Below are 12129 nucleotides of genomic sequence, written 5' to 3' on the forward strand. Positions count from 1 at the left end.
TTTAAACAAAAAAATTCCTTCCAGTAGCACCTTAAAGACCAACTAAGTCAGTTCTTGGTATGAGCTTTCGTGTGCATGCACACTTCTTCAGATACACCTTCTTCAGATACTTCGTGTATCTGAAGAAGTGTGCATGCACACGAAAGCTCATACCAAGAACTGACTTAGTTGGTCTTTAAGGTGCTACTGGAAGGAATTTTTTGTTTTGACTATGGCAGACCAACACGGCTACCTATCTGTAACTTGGAGTTTAAGTTAGTGGTGGAAATAAGATTTTGGATACTAAAAAAAATCAGTGGGAATCTTTCAAACAAGAATCCCATTTTTTAAAAAAGAAAACATCCCTCCTAGAGGGTGTGCTACTGTAAAGTGTGTGCTGCTTTCATGGTGGGGCCACTGGTGGAGCCACTGGTGAACATCATTGTTGGTTTTTAAAACCACTGTTGTTTATTGTTTAAAGCTATGCTGAGTACTCCATATGTTCCTAGCTGTTTGCTATAACACATGTGTTGCTTGTTGAAATCCCAATAGTAGTGCAAATGTGGTTGCATAGATGAGCATTGGTGCCATCCTGCCGCAATTTTGTTGGCCACAGAGACTTCTAAGAGGTGCTGCTGAGCTCCGCAGAGGGGTTCAGGTCAAAGAATGTTCACAATTCTGTTATGGTTGTCAAGTGAGGACATGGCTACCTCCTTGCCTGGCTTCCGAATCGGTATTAGCTGCAAATAATTTTTCAGCAGCCTCTGCTGGGGGAAATATGTTTGTCTTGAATTGTTCGTATTTATGTTGCACTAGCTGTATGCATGAGGGCACAAGGAGAACGGGACAACAGAGGACAAGATGGTTGGATAGTGTTCTCGAAGCTACCAGCATGAGTTTGACCAAACTGCGGGAGGCAGTAGAAGACAAGGAGTGCCTAGAGTGCTCTGGTCCATGGGGTCACAAAGAGTCGGCCATGACTAAACGACTAAACAACAACAACAAGCTGTATGCATGACACTTAAATCTTGCAATATAAAATATTGCATGGGGGGAAAGAGCAGAGAAGCAGTGGCAGGGGTAAATGGAGCAAAAGAGGGAAACAGAAGCCTTGAACTTGCCGATCAACAGTTAGCAGCAGTTGGTCACGAGTCACCTGGTATCTTCCCCACTATGGTGAGATGTATTCTACTTCCATCTAAATTGTAGCAGTCATTTCTAAATTTGCACCTATACATCCAAATTGCCATATGCAAATTTCATGCAAATTATTTTGACCTCTTTTTGACAATGCATAACTGGTCACCCTATGAATAGCAACAGTAGGTGGAAGTCACTGGCTTCTCTATATTAAAGGAGAATTGGGGAAACTGCAACTTAATTCATCCTGCACAGCCAGTACTAAGCTGAACTTACCTTTTTAGATAAACTGCTACATTTTGGAACCAGGGTGCTAAGGAATAATAATAATAATAATAAACAAATAAACTGGTGGAATGTTGCTCCCTGACAATAGCCCTCCCTCAAAAAAATCTAAATCTCCAATGGCTGACCTGGGGAAGGAAAGGTTGGCATAACTGAGCTGTTTTTAGTTCTATGTGGGAAAATGAATAGCTGTTCATCCATGTTTTCTTGCAAGTTGCTAAAAACAGCTGCAAGGAGGGGCAGGACTGGAGAGGGAAAAGAGGAAGGAGGAAATACTCTCCTGCTCTCTTCCATGACAGTCTCCAGTTACAGATAACAGCCTAGGTAGCTGTTTCACTATTTATTTATAATATTTCTTACCCATAAGGTCCCAGGATGTCAAAAAGCTATTCCAAACAGAATAAAATGATATAAATTAAGTAAGAGGTGGGTCCCACAAAACTAAATACCTTAATTGTCAATGGCCCAAGGTATATTAATACATATTTTTTTAGAAAGCTGTCAGGAGGAAAACACCACTTGATTAATGTCATGTGCAGTTTGAGCCTCTGTGTATTGGCTGATCCATAAATTAGGTGTAAGCAGCATAGCTGTTGTATTCAAGTGCAGGAGAATGTGCGTCTAGTATGCAAAGCTAGCTCAATAAGTGTTTTAGCTTCACTTGTGGGGAATCCTCAGTTGCCTCTAAAGAACCAGTGGGCTGTGAAATGAGAATATTTCTGATCTTGGTAAAACCCAGCGAGGTTATTAGCCTCTCTGCTTCTAATTGAAGTATATTAATAGCAAACTAAATTGTCATTTTAATGCTGGTAAAGGGAAATATCTATGGAAGCTGACCAAAGAGAATTCAGACTTTCTGCACATAATTGCCTGGCAAGGATAAAAATGCCTTTAGCATACTCCCTAGCGGATAGAATGCAGGGCAGAACATTAAAACGTGTATGACACTCTTTTCACAGAGGAACAGATATAGATTCAAGGTGTTGGATCATGATTGTTTCAGTTATTAAATTTTACTGTGCATTAGTGAGCAATCACCCCATAATGAATGTTAGTTCTTTGGGAATTCAGCATAACATTGACTGCAGTCTAATATAATATGTACTTCTCTATAATAACAGCAGTGGTGAGTTCCTGAAAGGGTCAGTTAACAAAATTGTGTTTGTATTAACAATGCCTACTTTAGTAGCCTCTTGAAGAGTATAACCTTTTGTATAGGGAGCAGGACTTTCCCCAACATGCTATAAAATGCTCACTATCCCTTCCTTGGATGTAACAAACTAAGCCTCTAAATTTTTGAGACTGGAATCCACACTAGAGGAAAGAGTGAACCAGTGGAGGAGGAAAGCTGTTCCTTCATGTCATTTGTATTCAGACTTTAGCTGTATGCAGAAGGTATTCTCCATGTGTTCCAAGAATGTGTGGCATGGCATGGAGAACAGGGTCATACATGCTAGCCTCAACCTTTCTCTTGAGACCCACCACCCAACACATAGAGATCTGTAAGCGTTAGGATTTTGAAGGTGGGGCCAGCAGACATTGCCGTCTCTCTCCTCCACTCATTCTTGGACCACCTGGAGAATAACTACCTTATGGGGCTCATTTATGGGGTGATAGTTACCTAGGTTGCTTTGACATTTTTGCCAATATAAGGGGTAGGCTGGATGCTCTTTCTTTATGATGGTCAATGCAGTCATCGGATGAGATTTCATAAGGTGAGGGCATTCTGCTGGTTCTAAAACTGCTTCTCTTTGCACAACCAACCTGATTTTACAAGGTTCTAAAATGTGTGGGGAGCCTCCATGAATATAGTTAGCTGTCTGCTTCAGACAGTTGCCCTCCAGCTTGTGAAGGGCAAGTGGAATGGTGGCAGATGGCAGGGCTTGTGCACTCATTGCAGCTGGGTCCTCCCTTGCCTTTTTACTTTATATGGGATATGAACAGTTGAAGAAGACTATTCTTCATGCTGTTCCCTACAAAAAGTGGTTAGTGCAGACAAGCACCAGAAAGAATGTCAACAAGAGGAAAAAAAGTGATGTCTGAGAAAAGGGATTGTTTTAACTTGGTCCCAAGGGGACTCTGATTAAAACCTTCTGTGTTTCTCCAACTGAAATCTTGATTATGTACCAACATGTTTCATTTGTTTTCAGAGTTAATAGTTGTGTCCTTATCTCTTTCACAAAAGAGAAAACAACCAGTTCCCCACAAGTAATGTGTGATCAATGGCTTTCTCGTTTATTTCAATGCCAGCATTTTATGAAATCTGGTCCAATAACCTTGCAGAAACAAATGAAGGATGCCTTCTTCTCCCATTTGAAAATCAGAACATTTTGATCCTTTATCTATTAGTGTGTCTCTCACTGGAGTAAGAAATTAAAAGGAAATCCTTCCCCCACCACTAACATTTCTTTTGTCACCCAAGCTAATGAACATTTATGATTGCCATCCTTATATAATAAGATTGATATTGCTTTCACTGGAGCTATAAATTTGCCTTCGATACAAGACCCCATTATATAGACTTTTTATTTGCTTCATTGCACACGCCTCACATAGTTAACAGAATTATTGCAAGCCCTGCCTTTACCGCAGGGAATTTTAATCCACTACAATGATAACATTGCCAGGAATGTTAACCATGCTCTTGTTATGTTGCAAGGGATGGGTGAATCTGTCTTAATTTCTGTTTCCCTCAGTTTCTCATTTTTTTCACTTTTAAGTGCAGTTCTCCACATTTACATATCAGTGTGAGTGTGTGTAATCCTCTTGAAAATTCATCACCTTTTTAGTATGGATTTATCCTAATTTACAAATTTAAATGCTATTTTGCCTATTTTTGCAAAGCATTTTCCTGATTAAGATGCATTTCTGTATGTTGTTTTCAGTTGATGTTGTTGTTCTTGTTGTTGTTGACAGATGCCCCAACCGTGTTTTAGGCTGCAACCTAAAGTAAAGAGCCCCTTGATGGAACATAGGTTGTTGTTGGCATCAATCTGTCTTGAGACTCAATGGAGTGAACTTCTGGGAGTGAAGTAAAACAACTGTGTTAGCAGCACCACAGTGACCTCCCTGCGGTGCAAGCCTGGGTAGTGTTAATGCAGGTCCTGGGCTGCCTAGATGACAAGCCCGCACTCTTGGCCTTGCTGATGTGGTCCAAAGAAAAGCAGAGCAATACACTGGGCGCCAGCTTCGCTGCAGGAGTTGCCAGAAGAAGGTGTACAAGTTGTTATCCAACTGTCTTAGGGACTGCACTCCAGATTTGTTTAGGGCTACCTCCTTTGCCTTTTCTTCTCTCGGATATATCCCACAAGGCAGCAGAGGTTTAGCACCAGAGTTTTCCTTCCCCTAGATGAGCTACCTGCCATCTGCCCCTCACTTCCCTCTATAGCATGTGCAGAAACTGCTTTCTTGACCGTTGGACCCACTATTGGTCTCGTTTGCTCAATCTACTAGTACCTGTCTTTGCATGCAGGGTTTAAGTTCCATCGGCTACCCCATTGAGGGTTTGAGTCCCATTAGCTACCATCACCTAGTTTAGCTAGCCAGTCACATGTTGACATCTTCTAGGAGCCACAGGTGAGAGCTGAGTTTTGTGGAGGGACCAAAGATGGACAAACCACCCCACTAATGCATGTATACTTTCCAAAGTCATAACCACTTGTTCAGCCCTTCTGATGGCCAATCATGTATGAGCAAAATAACATTCTGGCCCTGTCAACTAGTGATCAGCAATGCTCCCAGTGAGAGACTGAAGGAAGTGTGGTGAGTGGAAAAGCCTTGATATGAACAAGCCTCGTCTCATGTTTTGGGCTCCCTTTTATATCCAAGAAGCCCTGCCTCCCCTGGAAGTTTTGTGTTACCACAGAGGCTCCCAGGAATCCTGCCACACCAGGCCAGAACAGGGAGATGGCCACCATCTCCTTTGGGCTTGCTGTCCCACAGAGAATCAGCAATTAGATGACACATCACAAAGGTGTCTTCCTGCATGCCTACCTCATTAGATCAGATGTGAGAAAAATGTATACAAATTGTGGCTGGGCAATTCCCCAAGCATCATTTTGCTCCAGGTTTCTAAAGTAAGCACTTGAAATTAACTATGCGAATATTGGTCATAAAATAGAGATTAGCTTATCAAAATCCTTTCAATATTTTATGTCACTCTCTTCACTACAGAAATTGATGCTGAAAATGGTTTTGTCTTGCAGTTGTTTTCCAAATGCCAGAATGATAGTCCTTATGGACATTGATGTACAGTGATAGATGTTTATTAAGCGTGTGGTGGTTCAGGGCATCCTTCCAGCTGGACAGATGATAATATTACTGGAATTATTATTGGAAAGAGAGAGTTAGTTTGGATGTGAATAAATAAACAAAAGTGTGTGTGTGTGTGTGTGTGTGTGTGTGTGTGTAATTGTTATTTTGTGTCACGTTATAAGGTTTGCAGTGTCATCTCTGCACTTTAGTCAGCAATGTGCAGAGCTGGGATAATGTGGAATGGCATCAGGATTTGGTTATGACACAGTATTGAAAACAAGGGCTCCAGCTGCTTGAACAGATTGTCAGATATAGCTGGCATTATGCTGACGCATCCCCTTATGCGTCGCTTGTAGCAGTATTGCTGGAAACACTGTGTTTGTGTGTCAGAAATAAATGTGATGACTGTTCATTTGCAAATGCAATGATAGCCAAATGAACAGTATTTGGGGTCTGATAAATATAGCCAAATCACAGGAATCCTGTAAAGCGAGGTAGTATATTCATTGTTAACTTTCTACCAATTCAGACTGCTTTTCATGGCAATCACCCAAGTCAGGATAGAATAATGAATTTTCCATTTATAAACTTCTTGACAATAACTGCATCAATCATTATGTACATTGGGGGCATTTGCATAGTGCATGTACCCATGACCCTCATTCCGTATCATTCATGGCGATCAGAAAGGACTGGGGAATTCACTGTGTTTTGGTGCCAACAACAACTGGGGCTGGGAGTGAAAATTATCCATGGGAATTGATGGCTGTAATGTATAGCCTCTACTCTTAAGTGTGTTAATGATTCATAGTGTGGACTATAGAATCATATAACTGTAGAGTTGGAAGGGACCCTGAGGATCATCTACTCCAACTCCCTTGCAATGCAGGAATATGCAGCTGCCTCATACAGAAATCAAACCTGCAACCTTGGCATTATCAGCACCATGCTCCAACCAACTGAGCTATCTTCTGAAATTAGATTTTATACCCATTTGGATGAATTAATCTGTATGGTCACAAACCAATACAATTATGATACAAACATAATTGTGTTTATTGTGTTTATTTATTACCTGCTCTTCATCAGTTGATTCCAGGGTGGGTTACAACAATCCACACAAAAGAATACCAGGTCATAATGCAAACTAAATATAGAATAAAAAATCCAGCATATCAATTGCAGCAGCAGACTTGCATCCCATGATTGCCTGGGCAAACAGGCAGGTGTTAGTGCCAGTTGCTCTTCCAGGTCATTCCCATTCCATAATTGGGGGCACCGCCACAGAGAAAATCCTATCCCTTATTACCACCTAGTTAACTTCACGTGGTGGTGAAACGGCAAGAGGCTGGATGTTCGTTCTTATCTAAGGACCTGGGCAGGCTGATACAGGTAGTAAATACAAATAACTTTACAGAATTGGGGTGGGGTGTTGTGTGTGGTACGGCAAAGAGGACAAGGTGCATTTTATCGTGCATTTCAGAAATAAGACTAAGGGGTATGTGTAATAGTCTGAATAATGTTTTATATTGTTCTCTTGGGAATGTAGCTGAAATATGTAATGTAAGCTATTGTCTGTGTTTGAAAGCAGGGAACTGGCTGCCTGCACTCCATGCACTTTCTAAGCAGGATGTCTCAGCAGTCCTGCAAAAGACATCATTATGATCCTTATAAAATTTGTTTTGGACACAGGATAATGCTGCACCTGAACTAACTGAAAACCAGACTGTGGTTTTCAAAGGTCAGGACTGTGATCTATGTTCGTTGGATCTGGCACCATTGCTACCCACATTGGTTTTGTCTCATTAATAAAGATGTCATGTGTTTCCTGTCAAAAGTGCTCTTCAGAATACTTGATTTCAACACAAAGTTTATTCTGCAAAGTTACATCTGCCAGGAATTGTGTCAAATGTCTTATTCTTCTTTGGTGATCACTCATAGCCGAGTAAGATTGTCTTCCATGAATGTGGTCCTAACAGTGTGTCTATAAGTGACTATGGAGGCCAATTCTGGATCCACACATCCTTCCACAGTGGAGACATAAGTTTTCGGGTGGGAGTTGATCATGGTGAACATTTGCTAAATGTGCCTTCCTCTTAGCTTGTTTCTCCCTTTGGTCCTGAGTTTGTGCATCTTCAAAGTCCATGACGCCTTTGGTGAAGGCTGTTCTCCAATTGCAGCACTCGTAGCTCAGTGTTTCCCAGTTGTCAGTGTTTATACTACATTTTTAAAGATTAAACCTCTTTTGTTGTCCACTGGCATTACACTTACCATTCTTAAGTTGAGAATAGAGTAGTTGCTTTGGAAGATGATAATCAGGCATCTGGACAACATGACTAGTCCAACGAAGTTGATGATGAGGAATCATTGCTTTGACACCAGTGATCTTTGCTTTTTTCCAGTACACTGACATTAGTTTGCATATTTTTCCAAGTGATATGTAAAAATTTTCAGAGACACCATTGATGGAATCTTTAGAGGAGTTGGAGATGGCGTTTATAAGTTTATAAGTGGTCCATGTTTCACAGTAAAGTTGGTTGTACAATAGCTTTGCAAATAAGCATTTTGGTTTCTCTGTGAATGTTCTGATTCTCAAACACTCTATGCTTCAATTGGGAGAAAGCTGCACTAGCACAGCTCAGGTGATGCTGGATTTCAGCATCAGTGTCGGCCCTTGTGAAGATACTGTAACTGCCTAAGTAGGAAAAATGATCATCGTTTTCCAATATTAAGTTGGATTTGTGGCATTACGGAGGGGCTGTTTTGTGCTTGTTGGTGCAGCACTTTGTGTGTTTTTTTGGATATTTAGCAATAGGCCAAGCTTTATGACGGAAGTTATGGTAACCTTATTCTTTGCTTTCAGCCTACTCAAATTGAAGAGCTTTCCATCTGTTCAATATATGATTTCTACCCTGGTGGGAAGTTTCCCTCTGACAGTGTGTAGGATCATGGTGATGAAAATAATAAATAGAGTTGGGACGATAACACATCCCTGTTTAACGCCTGATCCCACTGTGGATGGTTCACTTTGAGAGCCATTGTTATCTGCAGTTGTTGCTGTCATATTATTGTGGAGGACCCGGATGTTCATAAATTTTTCCGGGTAGCCAATTTTCAGAAGGACAGTTCACAGGACAGTATGGTTTACAATGCTGAAGGCCTTAGGTCAATAAATGCCATATACAGGGGTTGATCTAACTATATCCGGATACCCTTCCTGAATCCCAAAATGGTTTTTTACCTTCTAGGGGGGCAGTGGATATTATTTTCTCACGGCTTCAAAAAAAATGCAGAGAGCAAAAACAACCCTTGTGGCAAATGTACATGCAGGGTGTCTTCCTGCTTCTGGTAGTCACTGCTTCTAAATTCCTGAGTTCTTTCTTGAGCCTGTGTAGACTCTTTATTTGATCAGTTATATATATTGGGGGGGGGGCTGAATTTAGAGGCTGTGATTTGCAGCCAATTGTGAGTTGTAGGTTGACTCAGAGTAAATCCATTGAAGTTAATGCGCAAAACTAATTTAGGATGATTAATTGCAATCGTCTATTCTGATTAGAACTTAGATCTAATGTTTCATGTAGGTCCCATTTGAGAGGGTCATGTAAAGTGATCCAAACCATTAAAAAGAACATGCAGACAAAGTTACATGATCACTGTGTACAGCAAGAATAGTACCGTAAATGCAATGTGGGGCAAAGATTGTATATATAAAAAAGAGTGCTATAAAATGGATAATATTACAGTTCTTACTAAGGAAAATAATCAAGATTCTGCTCAGTCAAGGATTTTCTACAATTGGAAATCCAATTGTACATTTGTATCCAACTGACCACTTTCTGGAGTATTGATTTATTTCCTCATCTTCAAAAGGACATTCTGTTGGTCTCAGATTTTGAATGCATTGCAAAACTTACATAAGTTATCATAATAAAATATTAAAATATATGATGGTGATGATTCATGTAATTGTAAAAAAGAGAAATGAAGCAAAAGAGGTGCTGCCCTTCCATTCTTTAAGGGCAGCACCAATTTTGCTTCATCATCAGGTATTTTAATTATATACTTAGCATATTTTGGGGTATATGTGCATGCACAATAACTGTACCTAAAAAGAAAAAGCTGGAATTATGGTTCAGAAAATGGCATTGACCTTGAGTGGGATAGGAGCTTGATTAGATGAGATTAGAACTTTGGGACCAGTTCTGTGTCTAGGAATCATACGTATTGCAAATGATCAAGTGGAAGCACTTGGACTGACATGTGCAATCTCTTGCAGACATTTAGGGATGGTACATTTCCTGTTCATCCTTAGACTCATTCATCCATGTTGATCACTTGTTACGTCATTACATTTTATTTTCATCTGCAGTCTTGTGGATTGTATCCATAGCTTCCCGAAAATGTACTGATTTGTAACTTAGAAATAAAAATTGGATAAGTCTTCATAATTATTCTAGATGAGGTTTTTTTTACTGTCCTTAGCATATTAGCAATAATTTAAAGTAGGTCTGGCCAAAGGGTAGAGAAATCTTCAGACAATAGTAAGCCTTTTCTAAAGAGAATAGTTGTTAACTGCTACACAAGCCCTGATGTGACAAAAACCCAAAGCTCCAACCTTCTGTCTTTTAAAGAATACTTTATCTACTAAAAGCTTTCCTTTCATGAGAGCAAACAAGGACATAGGCACTTTCCTTTGCTTCAATACAGCCAAGGATGTTTTTACTCTGTGTTTAACCAGTCTGACAAGAATCAAAGGAATAGACTTCCCAATTTACATCTTCTAAAGCATAAACTAATGAAGATGCTATATATTGTCATCCAGCTACATATTGGAACTTGTAAGACCCAGGTCCTGTTTGATTTGGTACTGGTTTTCTCTTCACCAAATCATAGTTCTTCTGCACTAAGCACTCTGAAGCACAGAGTAGATAGCTTGAGCAAGTGCTTGTGGCCACGGCTCAAAGGACTTCTGCTTGCTCATGCCGTCTCTATGGGTCCTAGGAATCTCCTTGCATGAGGATGGTGGTGCTTCATGCTAGTCACTGAATGAATGGAGGGAAAATAAAACATTTATTTTCTTTTTATGAAGTTTATGGTATCTCTAGCTCCTTTATCTTGATTCCTTTAATGCATTCTCTTGAAATAGAAACCTGGAGGTGATTGAAAAAATCTGGAGTTGGTTATTTGATCACTGTCTTATCCACCTGTCCTGCCCAAACAGTACTTGCTTACTGTAGGAGAGTAGACCTAGCATGGTTTTTCCCCTTTAAAATACTGTAAATCTGGACACCCACATGTTCAGGTTTAGGAGAGCAAATCTGATGGTGGTAGTTCAAATGAAATGTGTTAACCAAAAGGTGTCTCAGACAACCCCATAGGGAAAGTTGCGGCAAGTGGATTTTTGTTAACTAAAAGTATTTATATAATTTAAGATGCCCTGGTCAGCCCCCAAAGAGGTCCCTGAATTCAGTTAATAAAAAACAGGCCATTATAACTATTGTCATGGCAAACTATATAATACAGGCTGAGAGGGTGAATGCATTTGTCCATGCATATGTTTCCTTAAAAAAACATACTGAATATCAGAGATTTGCAAATATATAAAGTGGGAGATCAATAAAAAGTTAAAAGAAATGTGAATTTCAGAATGAACTTGAGAAAGTGTCCACACACCTCCTTTTTTAGAAGTTGTCCCATTTTTTATAAGCACATATATCATGTCTGTGCTTTCCTTTTTGATACTGAACTGAACTGATATTGAGCTGGGTTGCTAAAGTGTTTCAAATGAAACAGACACAATTACAAATACGGTTTGAGTAGCCTTTCTCACCCACCCCCTCCAAAAAAAGAAATAAAAGAAAAACAACAACAGCAGTAAGATGATTAATGGTCTAGTTCAGAAACTTGAAAGATATGGCATTAAACATTATATCAGAGAGAAAGGGAATTGACTCCGGAGTGTTAAATTACATTTCCAGGAAACTTTGCAGCAGTTCATTTTGTACAGCATAAACTCTATGTGCACACCTGCATTGCAGCAAAGAGGGGCTTTCATTTCCTTTTTTTATTGCACTGCTTACACTTCTGTAATAAATAAAGTACAAGGGACAGGAAACTAGAATCTGCTATAAATTTAGTATCTTTAAACTATTTGTAAATCTCATGCATCAGAGCTATAATTAAGCTAGATCCTGCTTGGCTAGACCAAGAGGACATTCAAGTGGATATTTGGTAAATAACACAAAATTAAGCAAAACAAAGTATTTTTAGTATGCTGGTAAAGCAAAGAGCTTATTTTGTTGTAACATTTGCTCATCAGATGAAGAGCTGCTGTTTCATTTTCTTTAAAAAATGATCCTGAAATGTGTGTACCCCTAGGACGGTTCATATCTAAATTATTTATTGAGATATCTCAAGCTAACACAAGCATTAGGCTTCTTTCAAAGCCAACCTTTCTGTCTATTTTTCTCA

At 39.7% G+C, this 12129-nt stretch overlaps 1 protein-coding gene across 4 annotated transcripts in view; it reads left to right on the forward strand.

Annotated features, from left to right (window-relative positions):
• KCNIP1 (potassium voltage-gated channel interacting protein 1) overlaps nt 1–12129 on the forward strand; it is a 564777-nt gene that overhangs the window by 145460 nt on the left and 407188 nt on the right. The gene's annotated exons all lie outside the window — the stretch shown is intronic.

The sequence above is a fragment of the Podarcis gaigeae genome (genome assembly GCF_964106915.1).
Source record: "Podarcis gaigeae genome assembly, chromosome: 2".
Taxonomy (NCBI): domain Eukaryota; kingdom Metazoa; phylum Chordata; class Lepidosauria; order Squamata; family Lacertidae; genus Podarcis; species Podarcis gaigeae.